General features: G+C 44.1%; 1 protein-coding gene across 3 annotated transcripts in view; it reads right to left on the bottom strand.

The window, feature by feature from the left end:
• Positions 1 to 27,363, bottom strand: part of LOC128695390 (G-protein coupled receptor Mth2-like) — a 149,494-nt gene that overhangs the window by 15,776 nt on the left and 106,355 nt on the right. The window lies entirely within an intron of this gene.

The following is a 27,363-nucleotide window of genomic DNA, read 5'->3' on the forward strand; positions in this document are numbered from 1 at the left end:
CGCCTAGGCAAAGAGCAACACCAATCCGAATGGCCTGTGGGTCGAGACGGGTGCCCAGGGAGGAATTGGGAACAGCTAACAGGAAATCTCCTGAGTGTGGTGCCTTCACTGCCAGGAGACGAGCTTTACTCTTTCCTGAAGCATTGGAGAGCATTGTGTTGGCGATTTTTTCCATGGTCGGTTTGTCCCAGTGGGACTGTTTGTGCTGTTTGGGAGGAGCTGGTCTACTGGAGGAGTCTGTAAGGGTGTCCCACTGAATCGCTGCTTCAGTAAACCTGGGGTCTTGAGCTCCTACCACGTCTCTCAAGCGTTCGGGCACTATCTTCTTGACTAATGCACTGGAAGCCAAACACGAAGGCAGAAAAGCAGGTAAAGCAACATGCGTTGCTTTACGCACCCCTATACCTCCCAGTCGCACTGGGAGGGTTGCCTGATCCCATTGCTCATCCTCTAGTGACAGGTTCAGTGCCTTCTTAAAAGTTGATCTCAGGTGTGCATCATATTCATCGAGTGTTGAGTTGTCAAAAGAGGGTGCACACCTCAAGAAGTGAGTGAGTCTTGGCATAGTAAGACCCCTTGTGAGGAGATACAGAGCATCATGGGCATCAAGATTGCTTATTCTCTCCTCCATTCTCATCAGGTCATTTAATTTGTCCCTGAGGACAGTATCGATGGCCTGGTGACCCAGCGGTGCCCCCAAGAGGGTACTGTTGGACAGAGTTGTAGTTGAGACTTCTGGGAGGATTCTTCGCACAGCATTGATTATTTCCTGGTTTGCTGTGATGATTTCACACTTGGAGGGATTGAGGACGAGTCCCAAGTCTTCTCCCTGTGTTTTCACCAGTTGTAGGTCCCCCACCAGGGACTCTTCAGTACCTGCCAAAGTGCCGTCATCCAGGTACCAGATATTGAGCTCACTGCGTAGGCTGGAAGTTAGTTATCTTACTGCCAAGCAGAAGAGAAGTGGAGCGAGTGGGTCACCCTGCTGAACACCCTCTGATGATTGAATTTCATGTTCTCCAAACAAAAGAATTGAGGGTTTGCTGTAGCCGGCTGAAATGAAGGGAAAGACTGGGGAACCGAACCCGAACAGCTGGCAAAATGGCATCTCTCTTCACCTTTCATCCGTGGACTGCTTGCAGAGGCAAAGGCAATGTTTGCGGCTTTCACTGAGACCCACATAAAGGATCACTTGGACAACGAAATATGGATCCCAGGTTACAACCTATACAGATGTGACAGAGCGAACAGGCAAAAGGGGGGGGGGGGGGGGTTGGCCTGTACATTGCAGAGTCACTTGTTTGCACAGAACTGCTTAATGCCTCAAATGATGTAGTGCAAGTTTTAGCAGTAAAGGTCGAGAACCAAAACCTAGTCAAAGTGGTAGTCTACAAGCCTCCGGATGCAACATCCCAGCAATTCCAGGAACAGCTGTTAAAAACTGACCACTGTCTGGAAAATCTTCCAGCTCCTGCACCCAACATCTTGCTCCTGGGGGATTTCAACTTAAGGCACCTAAAATGGAGGAATATAGCAAATAATACTGTTGCAGTAATAACACCAGGAGGCAGCTCTGATGAAAACTCACACTCACATGAGCTTTTAAATATTTTTTTTATTATCACACTGGCCGATTCCCACCAAGGCAGGGTGGCCCGAAAAAGAAAAACTTTCACCATCATTCACTCCATCACTGTCTTGCCAGAAGGGTGCTTTACACTACAGTTTTTAAACTGCAACATTAACACCCCTCCTTCAGCTTTTAAATCTCTGCACAAAATTCAATTTAAACCAGCAAATAATAGAGCCTACTAGACTGGAGAATACACTAGTCCTCATCTTGACTAACAATGATGATCTGAAAAGAAATGTCACCATATCAAAAACAATATACTCAGATCACAACATAATTGAGGTTCAGACATGTATGCGTGGAGCCCCAGACCAACAATGAGACTAGTCACGAGGGAGCATTCACCAAATTCAACTTCAATAACAAAAACAAAGTGGGACCACGTAAACCAAGTCCTAACCGATATAAGCTGGGAAGATATACTAAGCAACACAGACCCCAACTTATGCCTAGAACATATTAACTTGGTGGCACTCGATGTATGCACAAGGCTTATTCCTCTAAGAAAAAGGAGATGTAAATAGAAAGAGACAGGCGCTCCCTTTACAGGCGACGGAAAAGAATAACAGAGCGGCTAAAAGAGGTCAGTATATCTGAAATGCGTAGGGAGACACTGGTCAGAGAAATAGCAAGCATAGAACTTAAGCTAAAGGAATCTTATAGGAGTCAGGAATCGCGGGAAGAACTAAAAGCCATAAATGAAATCGAAAGAAACCCAAAGTATTTCTTCTCCTATGCCAAATCAAAGTCGAGAACAACGTCCAGTATTGGGCCCCTACTTAAACAAGATGGGTCCTACACAGATGACAGCAAGGAAATGAGTGAGCTACTCAAGTCCCAATATGACTCAGTTTTTAGCAAGCCGCTAACCAGACAGAGTCGAAGATCAAAATGAAGTTTTTATGAGAGAGCCACAAAATTTGGTTAACACAAGCCTATCCGATGCTATCCTGACGCCAAATGACTTCGAACAGGCGATAAATGACATGCCCATGCACTCTGCCCCAGGGCCAGACTCATGGAACTCCGTGTTCATCAAGAAGTGCAAGAAGCCCCTATCACGAGCCTTTTCCATCCTATGGAGAGGGAGCATGGGCACAGGGGTCATCCCACAGTTACTAAAAACAACAGACATAGCCCCACTCCACAAAGGGGGCAGTAAAGCAACAGCAAAGAACTACAGACCGATAGCACTAGCATCCCATATCATAAAAATCTTTGAAAGGGTCCTAAGAAGCAAGATCACCACCCATCTAGAAACCCATCAGTTACACAACCCAGGGCAACATGGGTTTAGAACAGGTCGCTCCTGTCTGTCTCAACTATTGGATCACTACAACAAGGTCCTAAATGCACTAGAAGATAAAAAGAATGCAGATGTAATATATACAGACTTTGCAAAAGCCTTCGAAAAGTGTGACCATGGCGTAATAACGCACAAAATGCGTGCTAAAGGAATAACAGGAAAAGTCGGTCGATGGATCTATAATTTCCTCACTAACAGAACACAGAGTAGTCGTCAACAGAGTAAAGTCCGAGGCAGCTATGGTGAAAAGCTCTGTTCCACAAGGCACAGTACTCGCTCCCATCTTGTTCCTCATCCTCATATCCGACATAGACAAGGATGTCAGCCACAGCACCGTGTCTTCCTTTGCAGATGACACCCGAATCTGCATGCCAGTGTCTTCCATTGCAGACACTGCAAGGCTCCAGGTGGACATCAACCGAATCTTTCAGTGGGCTGCAGAAAACAATATGAAGTTCAATGATGAGAAATTTCAATTACTCAGATATGGTAAACACGAGGAAATTAAATCTTCATCAGAGTACAAAACAAATTCTGGCCACAAAATAGAGCGAAACACCAACGTCAAAGACCTGGGAGTGATCATGTCAGAGGATCTCACCTTCAAGGACCATAACATTGTATCAATCGCATCTGCTAGAAAAATGACAGGATGGATAATGAGAACCTTCAAAACTAGGGAGGCCAAGCCCATGATGACACTCTTCAGGTCACTTGTTCTATCTAGGCTGGAATATTGCTGCGCACTAACAGCAACTTTCAAGGCAGGTGAAATTGCTGACCTAGAAAATGTACAGAGAACCTTCATGGCACGCATAATGGAGATAAAACACCTCAATTACTGGGAGCGCTTGAGGTTCCTAAAACTGTATTCCCTCGAACGCAGGCAGGAGAGATACATGATTATATACACCTGGAAAATCCTAGAGGGACTAGTACCGAACTTGCACACGAAAATCACTCACTACGAAAGCAAAAGACTTGGCAGACGATGCAACATCCCCCCAATGAAAAGCAGGGGTGTCACTAGCACGTTAAGAGACCATACAATAAGTGTCAGGGGCCCGAGACTGTTCAACTGCCTCCCAGCATAAGGGGGATTACCAACAGACCCCTGGCAGTCTTCACGCTGGCACTGGACAAGCACCTAAAGTCGGTTCCTGACCAGCCGGGCTGTGGCTCGTATGTTGGTTTGCATACAGCCAGCAGCAACAGCCTGGTTGATCAGGCTCTGATCCACCAGGAGGCCTGGTCACAGACCGGGCCGCGGGGGCGTTGACCCCCGGAACTCTCTCCAGGTAAACCATATTAAAGGCATTTCTAATATCAAGTTTGACTATGGCCTTGTCTTCTGGTAGGTCCCTGATGTAGGCCCTTGCTGCATGAGCTGCAGCTTCACTGCCTTGAGAGACCCCAAAGCCCAGTTGGTGTGGCTGGAGTAAAGTGGCAGCTTCTAGGCGAATGTTTCTCACTGCTGCTTTGGCAACGAGACGGCGAAGAGTGTTTCCAACTGCAATGGGTCTGATTCCCCCATTCCTCTTCTTCAAAGCACATAGTGAGGCTCCAAAAAAGAAAGGTTTAATTTCTTCTGGGATTCGCCCAGCCAGGCAATTGTTGACGAAAGTTGTTAACTCGGTGAGAATTGATGCAGATTAACCGAGTACTGGAATTACCATCTCTTTGAGGTGCCGAGGTCAAATTCCTGTGTAATCTCCTGCAGATCCTGCTGGAAATGACACGATCGCCTTATAGACTTCCGATTCTGGCAAAATTAATTGTTCAATGATGGGGTCTTCCTCAGGGTTGTGTATATATATATATATATATATATATATATATATATATATATATATATATATATATATTTATATATATATATATATATATATATATATATATATATTTATATATATATATATATTATATTATATATAATGTGATATCCCTTCATAAATGTTACTTTGCTCACACTCCAACAGCACGTCAAGTATTAAAAACCATTTGTCTCCATTCACTCCTATCAAACACGCTCACGCACGCCTGCTGGAAGTCCAAGCCCCTCGCACACAAAACCTCCTTTACCCCCTCCCTCCAACCCTTCCTAGGCCGACCCCTACCCCGCCTTCCTTCCACTACAGACTGATACACTCTTGAAGTCATTCTGTTTCGCTCCATTCTCTCTACATGTCCGAACCACCTCAACAACCCTTCCTCAGCCCTCTGGACAACAGTTTTGGTAATCCCGCACCTCCTCCTAACTTCCAAACTACGAATTCTCTGCATTATATTCACACCACACATTGCCCTCAGACATGACATCTCCACTGCCTCCAGCCTTCTCCTCGCTGCAACATTCATCACCCACGCTTCACACCCATATAAGAGCGTTGGTAAAACTATACTCTCATACATTCCCCTCTTTGCCTCCAAGGACAAAGTTCTTTGTCTCCACAGACTCCTAAGTGCACCACTCACTCTTTTTCCCTCATCAATTCTATGATTCACCTCATCTTTCATAGACCCATCCGCTGACACGTCCACTCCCAAATATCTGAATACGTTCACCTCCTCCATACTCTCTCCCTCCAATCTGATATTCAATCTTTCATCACCTAATCTTTTTGTTATCCTCATAACCTTACTCTTTCCTGTATTCACCTTTAATTTTCTTCTTTTGCACACCCTACCAAATTCATCCACCAATCTCTGCAACTTCTCTTCCGAATCTCCCAAGAGCACAGTGTCATCGGCAAAGAGCAGCTGTGACAACTCCCACTTTGTGTGTGATTCTTTATCTTTTAACTCCACGCCTCTTGCCAAGACCCTCGCATTTACTTCTCTTACAACCCCATCTATAAATATATTAAACAACCACGGTGACATCACACATCCTTGTCTAAGGCCTACTTTTACTGGGAAAAAATTTCCCTCTTTCCTACATACTCTAACTTGAGCCTCACTATCCTCGTAAAAACTCTTCACTGCTTTCAGTAACCTACCTCCTACACCATACACTTGCAACATCTGCCACATTGCCCCCCTATCCACCCTGTCATACGCCTTTTCCAAATCCATAAATGCCACAAAGACCTCTTTAGCCTTATCTAAATACTGTTCACTTATATGTTTCACTGTAAACACCTGGTCCACACACCCCCTACCTTTCCTAAAGCCTCCTTGTTCATCTGCTATCCTATTCTCCGTCTTACTCTTAATTCTTTCAATTATAACTCTACCATACACTTTACCAGGTACACTCAACAGACTTATCCCCCTATAATTTTTGCACTCTCTTTTATCCCCTTTGCCTTTATACAAAGGAACTATGCATGCTCTCTGCCAATCCCTAGGTACCTTACCCTCTTCCATACATTTATTAAATAATTGCACCAACCACTCCAAAACTATATCCCCACCTGCTTTTAACATTTCTATCTTTATCCCATCAATCCCGGCTGCCTTACCCCCTTTCAGGGAAACCGGCAGGCCGGACTTGAGTCCTGGAGATGGGAAGTACAGTGCCTGCACTCTGAAGGAGGGGTGTTAATGTTGCAGTTTAAAAACTGTAGTGTAAAGCACCCTTCTGGCAAGACAGTGATGGAGTGAATGATGGTGAAAGTTTTTCTTTTTCGGGCCACCCTGCCTTGGTGGGAATCGGCCGGTGTGATAATAAAAAAAAAAAAAAAAAATAATGTGATAATATGAAATGTTCCGATTGTATGTTTGGATGCGACCGCAGTGGCTGGCTTGTAAACACTGGCACCCACAGGACAAGTGAGGCGCGCTCAGGCCACATGTGGATGCGTCTCGAACGAAACGAATCACGTTGGTCGAGTTTTTTAGCGCTAATCGAGGCAAAAATTTTTGCGTTAAAATGTATCGCTAGTCGGATTTAACATTATACGATGGCATCGTTGGTCGAGGGTCCACTGTATATGGAATTGATGGTAAGTTAATAAATGCTGTAAAGAGTTTTTATGAGGATAGTGAGGCTCAGGTTAGTGTGTGTAGAAGAGAGGGAGACTACTTCCCGGCAAAAGTAGGTCTTAGACAGGGATGTGTAATGTCACCATGGTTGTTTAATATATTTATAGATGGGGTTATAAAAGAAGTAAATGCCAGAGTGTTTGGGAGAGGGGTGGGATTAAATTATGGGGAATAAAATACAAAATGGGAATTGACACAGTTTTTGCTGATGATACTGTGCTTATGGGAGATTCTAAAGAAAAATTGCAAAGGTTAGTGGACAAGTTTGGTAGTGCGTGTAAAGGTAGAAAGTTGAAAGTGAACATAGAAAAGAGTAAGGTGATGAGGGTATGAAATGATTTAGATAAAGAAAAATTGGATATCAAATTGGGGAGGAGGAGTATGGAAGAAGTGAATGTTTTCAGATATTTGGAAGTTGACATGTCAACAGATGGATTTATGAAGGATGAGATTAATCACAGAATTGATGAAGAAAAAAAGGCGAGTGGTGCGTTGAGGTATGTGTGGAGACAAAAAAACCTTATCTATGGAGGCAAAGAAGGAAATGTATGAAAGTATAGTAGTACCAACACTCTTATATGGGTGTGAAGCTTAGGTTGTAAATGCTGCAGCGAAGAGGCAGTTGGAGGCAGTGGAGATGTCCTGTCTAAGGGCAATGTGTGGTGTGAATATTATGCAGAAAATTCGGAGTATGGAAATTAGGAGAAGGTGTGGAGTTAATAAAAGTATTAGTCAGAGGGCTGAAGACAGGCTGTTGAGGTGGTTTGGTCATTTAGAGAATGGATCAAAGAATGACATGGAAAGTGTATAAATCTGTAGGGGAAGGAAGGCGGGGTAGAGGTCGTCCTCGAAAAGGTTGGAGGGGGTAAATGAGGTTTTGTGGGAGAGGGGCTTGGACTTCCAGCAAGCGTGTGTGAGCGTGTTAGACAGGAGTGAATGGAGACGAATGGTATTTGGGACCTGACGAGCTGTTGGAGTGTGAGCAGGGTAATATTTAGTGAAAGGATTCAGGGAAACCAGTTTTTATATAGCCGGACTCGAGTCCTGGAAATGGGAAATACAATGCCTACACTTTAAAGGAGGGGTTTGGGATATTGGCAGTTTGGGGGGATATGATATGTTGTGTATCTTTATATATATATGCTTCTAAACTGTTGTATTCTGAGCACCACTGCAAAAACAATGATTATGTGTGAGTGAGGTGAAAGTGTTGAATGATGAAAGTATTTTCTTTTTGGGGATTTTCTTTCTTTTTTGGGTCACCCTGCCTGAGGGGAGTAGACGTGTGCTGGGGATCTGGACCTACTAATTCGCAGGCCTACCCATTTCTCCCGACTGATAAGTCATCATTAAAACTCCTACTGTTGGAAGACAGCTTCAGTGTTGGGAGAACTGTTATGTGCGAGCTGTGACTAAGGATATACTTAGTGAAACACTGGAAATAGTTTTCCTTTTTGCAAAGGCCCTCACAGGCCTCTGCTTCCCCTCTGCCTTTCATTTGACCTCAGCCTTTCGCCTCTATCAACATACAGTGTAGAGGCGAATTTTGCTAGTCCACTGCTACTCGTGCCTCTCAAAATGCTCACAACTCATCGCTTTACCAACCTGAGGAATAACGACGAGTGTGCAGTCCTACGTGAGTTGGTAACCCAGGTGTCCACACACTGAAAATTCGTCTTTCACTCCAAGACACGTGTGCTAGAAGTTCTGCAAGGTTGGAGTAACTATTTGTATGAGTATTGCAGTGTTTGGTAACTCTTGAGAAGTCTGCCTCAGTCAGTGACCTTGAGCGAGGCACTGCATCACCTGCCTGAGACTTTCGCCCACATTGACTATGTGAAGAAAGGCAAATGTGCGTGCTCAGTTACCCCTGCTGTTCTCCTGTATCCCCAACTCTCCGCCTTTAAACTCAGCCGTTCGCCTCTATCAAGGTGCAGGGTAGAGGTGTATTTTGCTGCTCCGCTGGTACTCGAATATGTGAGTTCTGCAAGTGCTTCAGATTTGTTGTAACTATTTGCATGAGTGGATTATGCTTACTTAGGACATTGTGCTACCATCAGTACCTACGTAGGCTTAAAATGAGTGAGGAATGTCTGGCCTGCTGGGTGACCTTGAAAATGGCACTATAAGACCCGCATGCCACTTACACCCATACTGCGTGTGTCTAGTGAGGTGAATGTCCCTTCCTCGACTTTCCTATTCACCGGTATCCCTTAACTCGTCGCCATTATCTACATATGGGATAAGGGCGAGTTTAGCTGATCCAGGCCAAACAGCGCTCCAAGCCAGCCAGTGAAGGCCAAGTGAAGGCCAGTGAAGGCCAAGGCATTCTGAATCCCAGAATGCCTTTGTGAACGTTCTACAGTGTTCCGGCCGTACCTTCGGTGTTGTGAGAACTAGTTCTTATGTAGTGAAAATTTGTCTGTCATTCCAAGACACGTGTGCTAGATGTGTTAAGTGCTGTGGGTTTGGAGTAATTAACAAGTAGTACTGGGTTGGTAACTCTCGAGACGACTGTGGGCCCAGTGAATGACCTTGAAAATTGCACTGCGACCTGCAGGCCACTACACCCATATTGCCTGTGTCTAGCGAGGTGAATATCCCTTCCTTGTCCCTTCTCCTTCCTCGATTTGGAACTCAGCCATTCGCCTCTATTTACTTATGTTCTAGAGGCGGTTTTTGCCAGACCACATAAGTACTTGAGTGCCCGTGTCCTCTGTGCCGCACTCCACTCATCTTACGAATGTGTCTCCTGTGTGCCTACCTGCCTGCTACAAGCAAATATCCAGGTGGTTGACATGGGCTTAGCAAGCACAGTCAAGCAAGCTTGAAAGCAGCACTAAAAGCTAGCCAGAACAAGCTAAGGCAGCCTGCAGTTATAGCTGTCCTAAGGCCCAGCATGTCTATGTATACGTCCTACAGTGCTGCTGGCATACCAGTGTTTCCTGTAGTGGCTTAGTTAAGAACAATTTAACGAGCATTGCAGTACTGACATTTTAAGTGGGACATGCCAGAGGTTCACTTATAAACATAGTAAGTTTGTGGTGATTGGCTTGTACACAGTGAACATTCATCTGTCATACTTGTGCTAGAAGTGTTAAGTGCTGCTTTCCCCAACAGTTAATTGTCATTTGTAAGCCTGTATTAAGACTTTAAAAGGCTCAGAGTGTGCTTCAGTGTAGCGACTCCTTACATTTGATAAATCAGTGTAATACATGCTCTGGAGTTTACCTGGAGAGAGTTCCGGGGGTCAACGCCCCCGCAGCCCGGTCTGTGACCAGGCCTCCTGGTGGATCAGAGCCTGATCAACCAGGCTGTTGCTGCTGGCTGCATGCAAACCAACATATGAGCCACAGCCCGGCTGATCAGGAACTGACTTTAGGTGCTTGTCCAGTGCCAGCGTGAAGACTGCCAGGGGTCTGTTGGTAATCCCCCTTATGTGTACTGGGAGGCAGTTGAACAGTCTCGGGCCCCTGACACTTATTGTATGGTCTCTTAACGTGCTAGTGACACCCCTGCTTTTCATTGGGGGGATGGTGCATCGTCTGCCAAGTCTTTTGCTTTCGTGGTGAGTGATTTTCGTGTGCAAGTTCGGTACTAGTCCCTCTAGGATTTTCCAGGTGTATATAATCATGTATCTCTCCCTCCTGCGTTCCAGGGAATACAGGTTTAGGAACCTCAAGCGCTCCCAGTAATTGAGGTGTTTTATCTCCGTTATGCGCGCCATGAAAGTTCTCTGTACATTTTCTAGGTCGGCAATTTCACCTGCCTTGAAAGGTGCTGTTAGTGTGCAGCAATATTCCAGCCTAGATAGAACAAGTGATCTGAAGAGTGTCATCATGGGCTTGGCCTCCCTAGTTTTGAAGGTTCTCATTATCCATCCTGTCATTTTTCTAGCAGATGCGATTGATACAATGTTATGGTCCTTGAAGGTGAGATCCTCCGACATGATCACTCCCAGGTCTTTGACGTTGGTGTTTCGCTCTATTTTGTGGCCAGAATTTGTTTTGTACTCTGATGAAGATTTAATTTCCTCATGTTTACCATATCTGAGTAATTGAAATTTCTCATCGTTGAACTTCATATTGTTTTCTGCAGCCCACTGAAAGATTTGGTTGATGTCCGCCTGGAGCCTTGTAGTGTCTGCAATGGAAGACACTCATGCAGATTCGGGTGTCATCTGCAAAGGAAGAAATGGTGCTGTGGCTGACATCCTTGTCTATGTCGGATATGAGGATGAGGAACAAGATGGGAGTGAGTACTGTGCCTTGTGGAACAGAGCTTTTCACCGTAGCTGCCTCGGACTTTACTCTGTTGACGACTACTCTCTGTGTTCTGTTAGTGAGGAAATTATAGATCCATCGACCGACTTTTCCTGTTATTCCTTTAGCACGCATTTTGTGCGCTATTATGCCATGGTCACACTTGTCGAAGGCTTTTGCAAAGTCTGTATATATTACATCTGCATTCTTTTTGTCTTCTAGTGCATTTAGGACCTTGTCGTAGTGATCCAATAGTTGAGACAGACAGGAGCGACCTGTTCTAAACCCATGTTGCCCTGGGTTGTGTAACTGATGGGTTTCTAGATGGGTGGTGATCTTGCTTCTTAGGACCCTTTCAAAGATTTTTATATGGGATGTTAGTGCTATTGGTCTGTAGTTCTTTGCTGTTGCTTTACTGCCCCCTTTGTGGAGTGGGGCTATGTCTGTTGTTTTTAGTAACTGTGGGACGACCCCCGTGTCCATGCTCCGTCTCCATAGGATGGAAAAGGCTCGTAATAGGGGCTTCTTGCAGTTCTTGATGAACACAGAATTCCACGAGTCTGGCCCTGGGGCAGAGTGCATGGGCATGTCATTTATCGCCTGTTCGAAGTCATTTGGCGTCAGGATAACATCGGATAGGCTTGTGTTAATCAAATTTTGTGGCTCTCTCATAAAAAATTCATTTTGATCTTCGACTCTCAGTCTGGTTAGCGGCTTGCTAAAAACTGAGTCATATTGGGACTTGAGTAGCTCACTCATTTCCTTGCTGTCATCTGTGTAGGACCCATCTTGTTTAAGTAGGGGCCCAATACTGGACGTTGTTTTCGATTTTGATTTGGCATAGGAGAAGAAATACTTCGAGTTTCTTTCGATTTCATTTATGGCTTTTAGTTCTTCCCGCGATTCCTGACTCCTAAAGGATTCTTTTAGCTTAAGTTCGATGGTTGCATTTCAGATATATTGACCTCTTTTAGCCGCTCTGTTATTCTTTTCCGTCGCCTGTAAAGGGAGCGCCTGTCTCTTTCTATTTTACATCTACTCCTCCTTTTTCTTAGAGGAATAAGCCTTGTGCAAACATCGAGTGCCACCGAGTTAATCTGTTCTAGGCATAAGTTGGGGTCTGTGTTGCTTAGTATATCTTCCCAGCTTATATCGGTTAGGACTTGGTTTACTTGGTCCAACTTTATGTTTTTGTTATTGAAGTTGAATTTGGTGAATGCTCCCTCGTGACTAGTCTCATTATGTCGGTCTGGGGCTCCACGCATACATGTCTGAACCTCAATTATGTTGTGATCTGAGTATATTGTTTTTGATATGGTGACATTTCTTATCAGATCATCATTGTTAGTGAAGATGAGGTCTAGTGTATTCTCCAGTCTAGTAGGCTCTATTATTTGTTGGTTTAAATTGAATTTTGTGCAGAGATTTAAAAGCTCGCGTGAGTGTGAGTTTTCATCAGAGCTGCCTCCTGGTGTTATTACTGCAACAATATTATTTGCTATATTCCTCCATTTTAGGTGCCTTAAGTTGAAATCCCCCAGGAGCAAGATGTTGGGTGCAGGAGCTGGAAGATTTTCCAGACAGTGGTCAATTTTTAACAGCTGTTCCTGGAATTCCTGGGATGTTGCATCCGGAGGCTTGTATTATTGTTATAATCAAAAAGAAGCGCTAAGCCACAAGGACTATAAAGCGCTGCAGGGCAGGAAGGAAGCGAGGGCATCAGGTGGCAAAAGGGAGATGGATGAGTAACAGGTTACGGATAACAGCGGGGTAGTGGATGGTGAAAGGGCAAAGGGCAGCAAGAGACTGAACTAGAAAAGGCTGAGGGGAGTGCGAAAAGTATCATCAGAGTTTGTGGAGTAAATCAGTCGTTGTCAAGAAGTCAATGAGAGAGTCAGGATTAAAGGAGGGTCCATCAGCAAGAAGGGAAGGTAAAGAGAGAGTAGTAGAATGAAGACGACGTTGGAGGTAAATTCTGCGTGCTCGTTGATAGAGAGGGCAGTCTAACAGAATGTGGCTAATCGATACTGGAACTTGACACTGCTCACAGAGAGGAACAGGGTGCCTCTCCATGAGATACCCATGAGTAAGACGAGTGTGGCCAATGCGAAAGCGGGAGAGAGTGGTCTCCCAACCTCGGCACTGATGACAAGAAGACGGCCAGTAACCTATGCTCGGTTTAATAGAATGAAGTTTGTTACCGAGCAGAGTTGACCAACGTTGTTGCCAACGGGTGCGAAGGTGGGTAGCTATTGCAGCAAAATAGTCCAGAAATGGAACACCTCGATAGGAAATTGGTAGGTCATGTACTGCTGACTGCGCAGCAGTGTCTGCCTGTTCATTGCCCTGTACGTCGACATGACCAGGGACCCAACAAAAAACAATATCTTTATGTTTGGTAGAGATACGGCGTAGCCAAAGTTGGATACGGAGAACTAGGGGATGAGATGTATCAAATTTTCGTATAGCCTGTAGAGCACTAAGGGAGTCTGAGACTACTACAAATGATGACACAGGCATAGATGCGATACGAATAAGTGCTGCAAGAATGGCATACAGTTCAGCAGTAAAAATGCTAGCTGAAGATAGTAAATGCCCCCGTACGACGCTGTCCGGAAACACTGCTGCGAATCCGACGCCGTCTGAAGACTTAGAGCCATCTGTGTACACAGCGGTGGCATGAGAATGGGAGTGGAAGTGATCAAGAAAAAGAGAGCGGGAAGCCACCGTAGCCAGTTGAGCTTTCGAGCAAGGGAGTGAGAAAGAACAGACCCGAACAGCTGGAACTTCCCAGGGGGGTAGGGAAAAGTGAGATGCTACATGAACATATAAAGGTGGTAACTGAAGGGAAGACAAGAGTGAATGTAGGTGAAGAGAAAAGGGACGGAGCAAACAGGGGCGGCGAACGAATAAAGAATGTCTACTAATATCGGTGACCATTCTATAAATGGAAGGATTGTGTAGATCGTGAGAGTGTACATAGTAACGAAGGCAATGGGCATCACGGCGATCAGACAAGGATGGAACATTTGCTTCTGTATAGAGGCTCTCAACAGGGGAAGAGCGAAAAGCACCAAGGCACAAACGTAAGCCTTGGTGATGGATAGAGTTAAGGCTAGAGAGAGTAGCAGGAGAGGCCGCGGAATAAATCTGGTCACCATAATCGAGTTTCGATAAAACGAGGGCTGAATGTAGGCGAAGCAGAGTTCGACGATCAGCTCCCCAGGAAAGATGAGCAAGGGTTTTAAGAAGGTTTAGCCGGCTGTGACAAGTTGCCTTCAGAGAGGTAATGTGAGGTTTCCAGGTTAACCGACGGTCAAAGAGAAGGCCTAGAAACCTGACTATCACGTTCGGGGATATGGGAGCCATAGAGATACAAAGGATGATCGGAGATAACAGAGCGTCTAGTGAAAGTAATTTGGTGAGTTTTGGTACTTGAAAATTTAAACCCATGTGTGGTGGCCCAAGTGGAAACACGGTCGACCGCATGCTGGAGAGAAACTGCAATAAGGTGACAGTCAGCGCCTGCACAAGCAATAGCGAAGTCATCAACATAGAGTGATGACCAAATATTGGGTGGAAGAACAGAGGCCAAATCATTTATAGCAAGGAGAAAAAGTGTTGTGCTTAGAACACATCCCTGAGGGACACCTTCAGCTTGGACGAAGTCCGGGGAAAGAACATTATTGACTCGAACACGGAAATGTCTGTCAGTTAAAAAGTTCTTAAGGAAGGATGGTAGATTGCCTCGGAGGCCTAAGGAATGGGCCTGGGCCAAAATATTATACCTCCAAGTTGTGTCATATGCCTTCTCAAGGTCAAAAAATATGGCAATAACTGAGTGATTATTCGCAAAGGCATTACGAACATACGTATCCAAGCGTAGTAAGGGGTCTATGGTAGAACGACCCTTACGAAAGCCATATTGACTAGCGGAGAGACTGTTGCGAGTCTCTAAATACCACATTAAATGTCGATTTACGAGGCGTTCCATCACTTTGCAAACTGCACTAGTAAGAGCGATGGGGCGATAGTGGGAGGCATCATGTCCTGTAGTACCCGGTTTGCGGAAAGGGAGAACAATGGCAGATTTCCACAGCTGGGGAAGAACTCCATGTGCCCAAATAAGATTGAAGAGGTGTAAGAGGACTACAAGGGCTGACCGATGTAAATGTTGTAACATATGAATGTCATCAGGCCCAGCTGCCGATGATCGGCAAGCTGAGAGCGTTACCTCCAGTTCTTGAAGTGTTAAAGGCACATTATACTGTTCTTCTCCGAGAGAAGAAAAGTCCAAGGGTACTAACTCTCTGGCAGACTTTGAGGAAAGAAACGAGGGGCATAGATGGAGCCCTCGGGAAATACGGACCAGATGTGTGCCAAGTTCAATGGCAACATCGAGAGGGTTTGCTATATCAACACCAGTGACCCGTAGAACAGGAGCCGGGTCAGGAGAGTATTTACCACTCAATTTCCTCACTTTTTTCCAGACTGCACTCATAGAAGAAGCAGAGGTGATGGTGGAAACATAGTCTCGCCAACAAGTGCGTTTAGCTTCACGGATGACAAGGCGAGCGATCGCACGCTTCTGCTTAAAATCAACAAGTCTCTCAGCGGTTCTATTGTACCGGTACCTGCCCCATGCAGCACGTTTCAAACGTACTGCACGAGCACAAGCAGGAGACCACCAAGGCACGCACTTCTGAGAATGCCTGCCTGAGGTTTGGGGTATAGAATGAGAAGCTGCGGTATAAACTGATGTCGAGAAGATGTGTAGGAGCTCATCAATGGAGGATGAAGAAGGAACCTCACTAAAAGCAGTGAGGTGTGAGTAAAGATCCCAATTTGCCCGATCAAATTGCCAGCGAGGGCTACGGAAAGGTGGTGAATAGGAAGGAGAAGTAAGAATGATCGGAAAATGATCGCTGTCATGCAAGTCTGGTAGAACAGACCAGGTGAAGTCTAGTGCAGTGGAGGAAGAGCAGACTGATAGATCGATGCAAGAGAGAGTATGAGTACGAGGATCAAAATGGGTGGGAGTACCCGTATTTAAAACATGGAGGGGGTGAGAGGCAAGAAAAGCCTCCAACTGAATGCCACGTGAGTCACAATGAGACCCCCCCCAGAGGAAATGGTGGGCATTAAAATCACCAAGTAACAGAAGTGGTGGTGGTAAGGATGAAACAAGAAAGGCAAAGTCTGGGATAGAAAATGCTCGAGAAGGAGAGAGATATAAAGAACATATTGTAAACCACTTATTCAAGTGGATACGGGCTGCAGTGTAATGCAGCGAGGTATGGACAAATAGTTGACAGTACGGAATATCATTGCGTAGAAGAAGGGCACTTTCATTAAAGGTCCCATCTTAGAAAGGATCCGAAGAATACAATAAATTATAGCCTGAGATAGGTTGGAAAACAGCCGAGTATAATTTTGGTTCTTGTAAGCAAGCACCAACAGGGGAAAACCTGGAAAGCAACATCTGAAGCTCACCCCGATTACCCCTGAGGCCGCGGATATTCCACTGTAAATAGGCCATGATTGGCGATGAAGAAAAATATCAGGAATCTGTAGGTAAAGGCACCTACGGACTAGAGGGGTTAGAAAAGCCAACGTGTGGTGGCATTGGAAGATGTTCAAGTAGCGAAGGAACGGAGCGTTGCGAAGAATGGGGTTGTGAAGATGGAGTAGAGGGAAGAGAAGGAACAGGAAGTGAATCAGTGTCCATTGAAGGTTTAGTCTCTGCAATATATTCTGAAATGGCTTCAAGTGTTTCTGAATTCAAAGATGTATGGGAGACCATATTGGAGATAGGAGGAGGAGGGTGAGTAAAGATTGGGACAGTAATGGACTGTACCAAAGTAGAGGGGGAGGGAAAAGTGTAAGGGACTGGAGATGAAGTGTGGGGGGGGGACAGAAGAGGCAGAAACCTGGGAGGTGACAGAAGAGGGAGAAACTTGGGAGGGGACGGGGGTGGAAGGCATAGTACGAGGAGGAGGGCGAATCTCCACACTTGTAATAGAGCCAGAGAGAGGGGAAGAACTAGGTACAGAGACTGGAAAGGTAAAGTGTGGAGGTGGAAGAAGGGAAGGAAGGGGCAAAGAAGATTTGAGCAATGTGGATTTTTTGGACTTCTGAGTAGAGGGGCGATTGGTATTAGGTGTCGTACGAGGTCTTGTCGATACTGGGGCTTGTGAGGAAGGACGCGAAGATGTGAGAACAGACCGAGTTGTAGTCGGGACGTCAGAGCCAAGGACAGCAAAAGGATTAGATGCCGTAGTGGCTATGGGAGGGGTAACAACAGAGGAGGCTGCAGAAGATGGGACCCCAGAAGTGGGGGGACGTTTGGAAACACGAGAATAAGAAACACGGGGTAGTCTCCCTTGGAGGCGGAGATGAGTAACTGCCATAGCATAAGGGAGACCTTCTGCCTCTTTGAGGCAACGGATTTCACGTTCATTTAAGTAGACCTGGCAACGGCGGGAGTACTAAGGGTGAGCTTCATTACAATTAAGGCAAGATGGAGGTTGACTGCAAGATGTATTAGAATGGTCGTCGGCACCACAGACTGGGCATTCGGCCATAGATCTGCAATATTTCGCTGGGTGACCAAAACGCCAGCAATTTCTACATTGTTGCGGTGTAGGTATCACCTTTCGAACTTGTAACCGATGTCCCGCTACATATACAGAGGACGGGAGTTCTCGGCTGTCAAAAGTTAAACGAGCCACATTGCAAGGGTAACGTCTCCGCCCCCGGGCAGGAAGGACATAAGTGTCTACTTTGAGGATTGGGAGATCCTGGAGTTCCAGCTGTTCAAAAATGTCATTGCCACATGACTGGAAATTCTGTTGGACTATGGTATGGGGCAGAATGACAGTACCACTACAAGAATTGAGAGAAAGATGTTTTTCAATAGTGATAGGAGTAGTATCGATATTCGAAAGGAGAGAAAGATCATGAGCTTGGGTAGCATTCTGGACAGTGACGATGTGCGTACCGCTCTTGAGAGCGTGAAATGAAATATCTCTGCCAACATGACGCAGGAGCGCTTTGGCAATACTATGGTCAGAAAGGTAGGCAGAAGAAGTTGGTCTTAAAGTAAAGAATTTAGTCCACTGTGTGGTCCGAAACTGAGCGTGGAGAGGGAGTGCTTGACGTGTCGGTCTTTTCCGAGTAGAATGGGAAGGTAACGACGGAGCATCATCAGGAGATTGACGTTGGCGTTTAGGAGTAGGACCGGAGTTGGTCCGGCATGAAATGGGTGGGCGATTCGAAAATTGCCGTACCGTAGAGGGAGAAGCCGGAAGCATAGTCAAAGGAGAGCGGAGTTCAGACAAATCGAAGGAGTCAGTCGAAGCCCCGGTACCTGAAGCGGGTGAGGAAACAGCACCAGCAAGAGGTACAGGGGCATCAGGAGTGTCCGAAGAGTGGTCTAAACACAAGGCAGGGTCAGAATAGGGTGCGGTATCAAGAAGGGGCCCGGGGGTAGTGGTTTCATGGACTAGGGCTGCCATGGTTAGGTTACTCCTTTGCTTTTTGTTTTTAAGAAAAAAAAAAGAAAGAAGAAAAGAAAATAAAAATAAAAAAAAGAATAAAAAAAGGGGGGAGCGGGGAGGAATAGTTCCCAGGAGGAATGAAAGGGCCGGAAATCTCCCTCCGCGCCCAAGAGGACCTCAACACCGCTAGTAGCGCAGATGCAGCATGGAACCCGTGCCATACCCTACCCTTCATGCCAGTAAACCAGCAATCCGGGATAGCAACCTCACATCTGCCGAGCTACCTCGGTGGACAAAAGAGAGGGCGGCCGGATATCCGCCACAAAGCATACCTCCTTCGGCCACCACCCCCGGAATCCGAAAGGTGGCTTCCAGAGATACACCCGTCGCCCAAAAGACACCCCAAGCTACTCCGGGATACCGGAGAGGGATCGGGACATCCCCAGGCAATCCAGATTCCACGGCAAACTACGCCACCGCCAAGAACCTCAACGGAATGGGATGGACCCCGGTGTCCTTTCCCCTACCTAGGAACTAGCGCGCCTGTGGGAGAAATCCCGAAGGCCAAAAAGAGGAAGGGCAAAAGGGAGGGGTGAGGAGGAGGAGGAGGAATGGAAAAAGGGGAGGATGGGGAGGATGGGATAAGGGAGGGGAGAATGGGGGGTAATTAGGTTCGGTCTGAGGAAGAAGACCGACAGGGCTAATTCCTCAGACCAAGAGCCTCTTCACCACGCCAAGGAGCCCCCCTTGAAGAGGCCGGAGGCTTGTAGACTACCACAATGACTAGGTTTTGGTTCTCGACCTTTACTGCTAAAACTTCCACTACATCATTTGAGGCATTAAGCAGTTCTGTGCACTGCTCAGTGTAACTGAACTATTAAATACGGTTACATAATTAAGTTGCTTGTCCTAGTGTCATTGCTGTGTTTTCTAATACATTTTCTCGTTCAGACTGAAACTTTACTGCTAAATTCCCAGTAATATTTCAAATTGCAGTGTTCATCTGTGATGTGAGTGTGTAACTTATGCTTTGTATTTTTACTGTGAACAAGCTTACTCCTGCATAATGTTCAGTTTCATGAATACTTTCTCTCTTGAGTAATTCGGTTACCTTTCAACTGTGTTAAGCAAGAGTCAGCCTGTTAACATCTATGTTCCTTGCCATCTCATCTAGTGGGTTTAGCGCCTAGTTAAAATTGTAATAGTAACAATTTGCAATCATTATACTTCTAGTTATACATTGTGTAAATTGTTTTAGACTATTTGATCAACTGGATTGTAGTGTTTAACTTCTGATACACCAATTTAATGACTGCAGACACGCACTGACACATAATAAACACATTAAAACGTTGGTAACTCTCCAGAAGCTGGGCCTAGTGTGTGACCTTGAGAAGTTGAGTGTGTTTATTACGGCCAGCGGTGTACCACTCTCACCTATATTTACATCAACACAAGTGTATTCTAAGTGATAAAGTGTACACTTGGTGTACTTGGTAACACTTGTCATACATAGTAACGCGTGTGTGAGATTGTTTAGGTACTGGTTCATCTATCTACAGCTGCACACTTATGCTTGCATACATGTATAACATAGTAACGTGTGAGTTACCCAGGATGGACCAAGGAAGTTAACCAGAGTGATTTATCTCATTGTCATTGTAACATTACCTAGTTTTTTTTTTTTTTTTAGTAATACTGTTTACAATCTATGGTTGGGGTAAGAGGTTGTCTTCAGCATTCATTGTGATGTCTGCTATATTATTATTTCAGTGAGGTACATTAGGTGGCAGTAGCCTGAACTAACTCAAGTGGAAGTTATCATTGAATTTGAACCTCTTGTTTAATGTCATGTATGTCAGAATTCTAATTTTATGCTCAATATTACCTACTTTGTCTCTCTCTCTCTCTCTCTCTCTCTCTCTCTCTCTCTCTCTCTCTCTCTTTTCATCTTTGTAATTTGTGATAAGGTGTAAGACCTCGCCTGTACCATCCATTATATCATTATATGTACCATATTATTAACACACATACAAGAGGTCTCTGAGTGTGTTTTTGGTGGGGTGTGTGTCGTATTGAGTGGTGGTGGTCTGGGTTGAGTATGGTTGGAGGTGTTCATTGAACTTGAGCACTTGTGTCTTGTGATCTATTTTGGACTTCTGACTTTGTAGTGAATATTTGCTCTTGCATAAGCTATAAGGGAAAGATAAGCGAGGAATTCTTGTGTTGTGAGTCTTACACCAGATATCATCACTGGCAAACATGGCAACTGTCATAGAGGAACCTATTTCTGCAGGTGATGGAAATGAAGATAGCTTCCAGACCTTTAAAAGTAAACAAAAGAGAAAGTGAGAAAGGGCTAGAGCGTCGACGTAGTCAGACTCACTTGACTCGTACACAATGTGACACTAAACGTCCTTGGTGCACAGAGGCTGCAAGAAGTCTTTCTTCAAAGGAAGAATGTGTTAAGCTGAACTTCCCTGACAACACCCCGCTGCCTGCTAAGTGTGCATGGCTAATGGAAGCTGTAAACAAGCATCCTAACTCAAGGATCCAATTTAGGAAAAACACACACAACTTTGTGTTTGTGGAACAGAATTCAGAACTGATCAATGATCTACTTAATACACCTTATGGGGATATTAAGCTGCTCCGACCTCCATCAGACACTCACCACTTTAAAAAATGGGTCAGTATCAATCTTTGGATACCCTCACTGCATGGACCCATCCCATTTGACTCTCAGTGAGCATATCATCAAGCCTAAAAGACTTAAAGGAAAATCCCAAATTATTGCCAGTTGGGTGGGTCCTGTGCCCCTCCCCCGGAATATCTGGGTGCATGGTTTACGTTTCCTAAACATCGAAGTGTACCTACCCCCTAAACGTAGGTGTTACAAATGCCAGCACTCTGGCCATGTTGCAGTAGACTGTGGGATACTACATTCTTGGTGTGGTAAGTGTGCTGGGAAACATTCCACTAGAGAATGCACAGTAGGCCCTGACAGCCAAAAATTTAAGTGTATTAACTGTAAAGAAGTTGGGGTTACAGTTTCCCACAAGGACTGCAGTCAGAACCCAAACAACCTTCGATGTAAACCTGATAACAGCCCTTTAATGGTAACTGAGGATGAGGCCATCCAGTCTACCACAGCCAGATCTGAGACTGAACCTCTGCAAAGTGTGCAAGAACCCCACCTCACTGCAAATGATTCTGGTGATACCAGAATGCCATCACACACACCAGCTGTGGAGGAGCTAGCCATCCCTGCTAGCACATATGGAACTACTGGTCTGCCACTACAGATACCTATGGCTACACCTGAATATGGGGATGAGTTTTGTCATTTCTCCCAATACACACAACTACAACAGTCAGATGGACACCACACAGGTAACCCCCCTGGAAATTGGAGATGAGTCAGATGCACAGGACCTACCTGCAATGAATGATGAAACAGAGAACACTAATGTAACCATGGTACCTGTTAAGGTGATAGGTGTTAGAGAAAGCACTAACCCAGAAGTGCCATCCTCCGGAGAGGCATTGGATTCGCCTGACCTTCCTCATATTATAACAAATTTCCAGAAAAAAATTGAGCATCTTGAACAGATCCTGACAAGTTTAATAAATATATGTAATCAGGATGATACTCTTGAGCATGGTGATGATGTCAAAAGTGCAGCGATCTCCGTTCAGCTTCCAGCAATTTGTGAGAAAGAAGCCCATGACTCTTGCCTAAGATGCCGAAAAATGCTTAAAAATAAAGGTCCTGAAGATAAAGACGTACAAACTATGCTATTTGCTCTTAAGTGTCTGCACACTGTAGTCAAAGCATAATAGTTTTACCATCTTATGAGCAAGAGATTGTAATAACTCACTACAGTGGATACATTACAAATCTTTTCATGGAACATTGCTTCCATCAGGAAGTGGTTGCCTGACTTACATCATATTAGTGCAACCAAGAATATTGATGTCATCTGTTTGCAGGAATGTAGATTGAAAGATGGAGCACCTCCACCAAACTTGCCTGGATATGCAGCTTATAACCTAAGGTCAACCAACTGTTGTGTGATGTATGTCAGAAAGAACTTGCCACATTCACTCCTTTCCTGGCAGAGTCGAGTTAACATGCAGTATCATGGTGTCAAAGTATATGCAGGCGATTTTTCCATAAACATTTTTAATCTCTATGCCCCAGCGAACCAGCTTCGACCTGATGCTTTACCAGATCGCATCAATAGTGAACCTACCATCATTCTTGGAGATTTTAATGCCAGACATAAGAATATTGGTGGGTCTATAACAAACACCAATGGAACTAAACTAGTGAGATTGCTAAATGAGCATGATAATGTTCGAATTGTGGGCACTACTGAGCCTACTCACATATATGGTGGCATACTAGATCTGTGTCTTGGATTTAATACATCATATACGATGCATGACTGTCATAGTTGATCTTCTATCTGATCACTTCCCAAGACTAACAACTGTCAATCTTGATCACATCTCCAGCAATCAAGGAGCTAAATACAGAAGGAAACTTATTCTCAAACCAGAACACAGAAACAACTTTATTAACCACTTGGATCAATGGTATAAGAATTACGAGCCCATTGGCACAAAAATTTAATGATGATTTAATTACCACTATTGAGTGTTCTCACAGATCAAGTGGGCAGGAATAGGAAACAAAGACCCTCCACTATAAATAACAATAAAAACCAATGTAAATACTATAATGATCCACAGCTGCGCAATCTAACACATGCAGCTAGGAGGATTGGTAAAGCATACCGTGAATGTAGAACCCCAGACCTGCTCAGAACGTTCCAAGCTGCACTAACAAATGCAAGGAATAAAAAGGAAGAACTTAGGCAACAGGAATGGGAACAGTTTGTTAGTGGATTAAATAGGTCCACCCCTTTGAGTTTGGCTTGGAAATGTATAAATAAAATAACCAGGAAAAAGACTGGCAATGTTGCTCATCCCTTTCCTCTTGAAAAAGCAAATGACCTCATAAATGACTGGTCCAAAACATCCAGGCATGAAAGCCTTCCGTCTCATATTAGAAAAAAATTAGAGAGTACTTCTGAAGAAATGTTGAAACTGATTAATTTTATGAGCCAAAATATTGATGAGAGTGATTACCTCTTTACCGAGTATGAATTAGATAATGCATTAACCAAAGGTCGATCAACTGCTCCTGGAGAGGATGGTATAACCTATGATATTCTCAGAACTCTAAGGCACGTGCCTGATAACCCTTTGTTGGCACTGTATAATCTCAGTTACATTGAGGGCGTTCTTCCTACTTCCTGGACCAATAGTCTCATTGTGCCTATCCCTAAGCCCCAACAGCCTGATACATTTAGGCCGATCTCCTTAACTAGTTGTCTTTGTAAAACTTTTGAAAGAATGATGCTTAACAGACTGTACTACAGAATCAGACACCAACTTTCCCCCTACCTCTATGGGTTCATGAAAGGTAAAAGTGTGCAGAACTGTATTTCCACCTTTCTCACTGCACACACCTCTACTAGTTTTACCACTTTTCTTGATCTAAAATCTGCATTTGATATTGCGAACAGAACCGTTATACTACATGAACTAGCCAAAATGAATATTGGTGGTAGCTTACTCTGCTGGATAATAGGATACCTGTCAAATAGAGTATCCTCTGTCTTTTACCAAGGCTTCAGAAGTGATTCTAAAGAAATGTCTTTAGGTACACCGCAGGGAGGAGTTCTTAGTCCCATGCTATTTAATATTCTGATTAATGCTCTCCTAAATGCTCTACCTGCCTCACCTAAACATATAGCTATAAGCTATGCTGATGATATCATGATCCATACAACAGGGCATAAGAAGAATACCATTCTTAATGAAGTTCAAGCAATTTGTAATCGACTAGGCCTCATAATATCTTCCTCTAAAACAAAGATATTAACAAGCAAACGACATCCCCCACCCATCTATTTGCAGGGTGAAATCATTAGCTACGTTAAAACTTACAGATATCTTGGTGTAGATGTACCCTTTAACAAATCCACTATACCACAACTAAACAAGAAATGCAAAGCTAGGCTAAATGCTCTCAAAGCTGTTGCTGGCTACAACCCCAACTATGGTGTTAATGTGAGAATCGTGAGAATGATGTACATAGCCTATGTTAGGTCCTTAATTGATTATGCTGCTCCCATGTTGATATTAGCTAGAGAAAGTTCTCTCCGACCCTTGGAGTTAATGCAAAATGAAGCTCTCAGGATTATTCTTGGCTGTCCCAGATCTACAAAAGTTCTTAACATGAGGAAGGAGCTTGGTATTTCTAGTATCAGTGATAGGATTGTTGAAATTAACACTGTACTCGGTATTAGAATGTTGAGAAACGAACCAGACACTGTCACAGTGAATCTTACCAAGTGTCTAGAGGTAAATACACACAGATCTAAATTGATTGTGAAAACGTGTAATTGCATTAAGTTTTATAACCTACATGAACTGTATCACTGTAGGCAACAAGAGCATTTCACCCCTCCATGGAAGATGTGTTCATTTAATATCACATACCTACAAGTCCCTCCCAAGAAGCTCATTGCTAGTAATCCCTTCCTTAAATCTCTTGTTAGAGCAACTGCTCAAGAAGAAATTTTACACCTAGCCGGTAGTAATAAGTTATCACAAGTAATATACACTGATGGATCTAAACAGGAGTCTTCTGGCAGGGCTGCATCTGCTCTTGTTGCCACCTCCCTAGTTAAGAACGATAATAAATTTGTTGAGTTAGGCATAAGAATTAACAACTGGGCGTCTACACTGCAAACTGAATTGTTTGCAATCCTAATGGTGCTAAAGCTAACCTATGACACTGAGCTTGACTCTATCATCATTACTGATTCTATTTCATCATTGAAGGCTCTTGACTCATATAATGACTCCAACAACATGCTCATTGGGGAAGCCAGGCATAGATACTCAAAAATTAGGGACAAAGGAATTAATGTACAATTGCTATGGATCCCATCACACATTGGATTACTCCTTCATGATAAAGTTGATACGTTAGCCAAGAAGAATACCCAGAAGGAGAATGTAGAATATAACTTTGGTATAACTGTGTCTAGCATTAGGAATAATATTAAGAGAGAAGTAAATAATGAAAATGATTGTTATAGGAATGCAGTTAGAAGCCTGAGTAGATCTATAACCCACTATGATAACATGAACGTAGATAAGTATGTTTATGGAGCAACTTGCAATGTGAACAGACTGACTGATGTTGTAGTGGCCAGGCTTAGGCTTGGTTACAAGTACTTCTGGCAGTTTGGGAGACACACAGATGATGATCAAACTAAATGTAAATTATGTGATCAGGCATATGGTCACTCTCTTGAACACTATGTGCTTAATTGTCCACTTATTGAGGAATACAGAGACAGACAGTATAATAACCTATGTGACATGTCAAGATATCTTATTAATGAAAATAAGATACCAGATATACTAAGCAAATTTCCTAAATTTGCTTGTAACAGATAGGTGAACTATAGATATGTAGATATAAATCCATATGCATTCCTGTTAACCCTTTGGGGCCTAGTTCCTAGGCCTTTTGTGTATCCATATGCTCTCGCGCTACCGTCCACAGGATGGATATGGGGTGCACAATAAACTAGCCACTTCGGTGGCAAAATCTAAAATCTACAATCCTGCCTCGGTGGGAGACGGCCGACTTGTTAAAAAAAAATTATTAATATATAATAATATGTATTATAATGGGGAAGCACTAAACCCATAGGATTATACAGCCTGTGAGGGGGGAGGGGATGGAAGGTATTCAGGCTTAATTTATGGAACTGGAGCACAGATACAATTTCCTAGACCATGAGCCCCTCACCAGCATCAAGGAACGTCCCTCGAGGGGGAAGCTCGCAACCTGAATTTTGGACGGAGCGACAGCTTTATCCTGAAAAACTCGCATAGCGGGCACTCATCAGCAGAGGTTCCACTGTATTACTATATTTAAAAGGAGAAACTTTTGCTTTTCCTTTTGGGTCACCCTGCCTCAGTGGGATACGGCTGGTTTGTTGAAAGATGAAGAATTAAGTCTCAAGAATTTTAGTGTAAAGAACAAAAAGGCACAATATCATGACTGGAACAATATATGGCATTAAATTATTTATATTATCTCATATTTTAGCACGGTATGGTTGAATTTAGACAAGTTTAAGAGGTTATGAGTTATAAGCAATAGGAAAACTCAGTGTATTTTTCCAGAATGGTTGTTAATATTCCACTGTCGATAAAACACAGATATTTCTTGAAAATGTGAGAAAGTTGTTTCTGAATCCTTTGATTTCATTGCATTCCAGCACATAATGATGCAAGGTGTGAGAAAGGTCTATATGACAAAGTTCACATTTAGTTGTTTACATCAGCTGGTGATGGTGATAGCCTCTCATAGATACTGTAGCACAGCTGGAACCTAGCGGTAGTTACATCCAAGAGTTTGCTGATTGTGCTGGATGCACCAGACAAGTGGCTCCTGCATGACAGAATGGTGACAATTTTTCTAATTGGTGTCTCTCCCTCTGTCTAGAGTCAGTAGAGTTCATTTTATGTTATTTTCGTATTATTGTTCTCAAACTGCTGACAGCCCAAGATTGTAAT

Source organism: Cherax quadricarinatus, chromosome 14, assembly GCF_038502225.1.
Source record: "Cherax quadricarinatus isolate ZL_2023a chromosome 14, ASM3850222v1, whole genome shotgun sequence".
Classification (NCBI taxonomy): Eukaryota; Metazoa; Arthropoda; class Malacostraca; order Decapoda; family Parastacidae; genus Cherax; species Cherax quadricarinatus.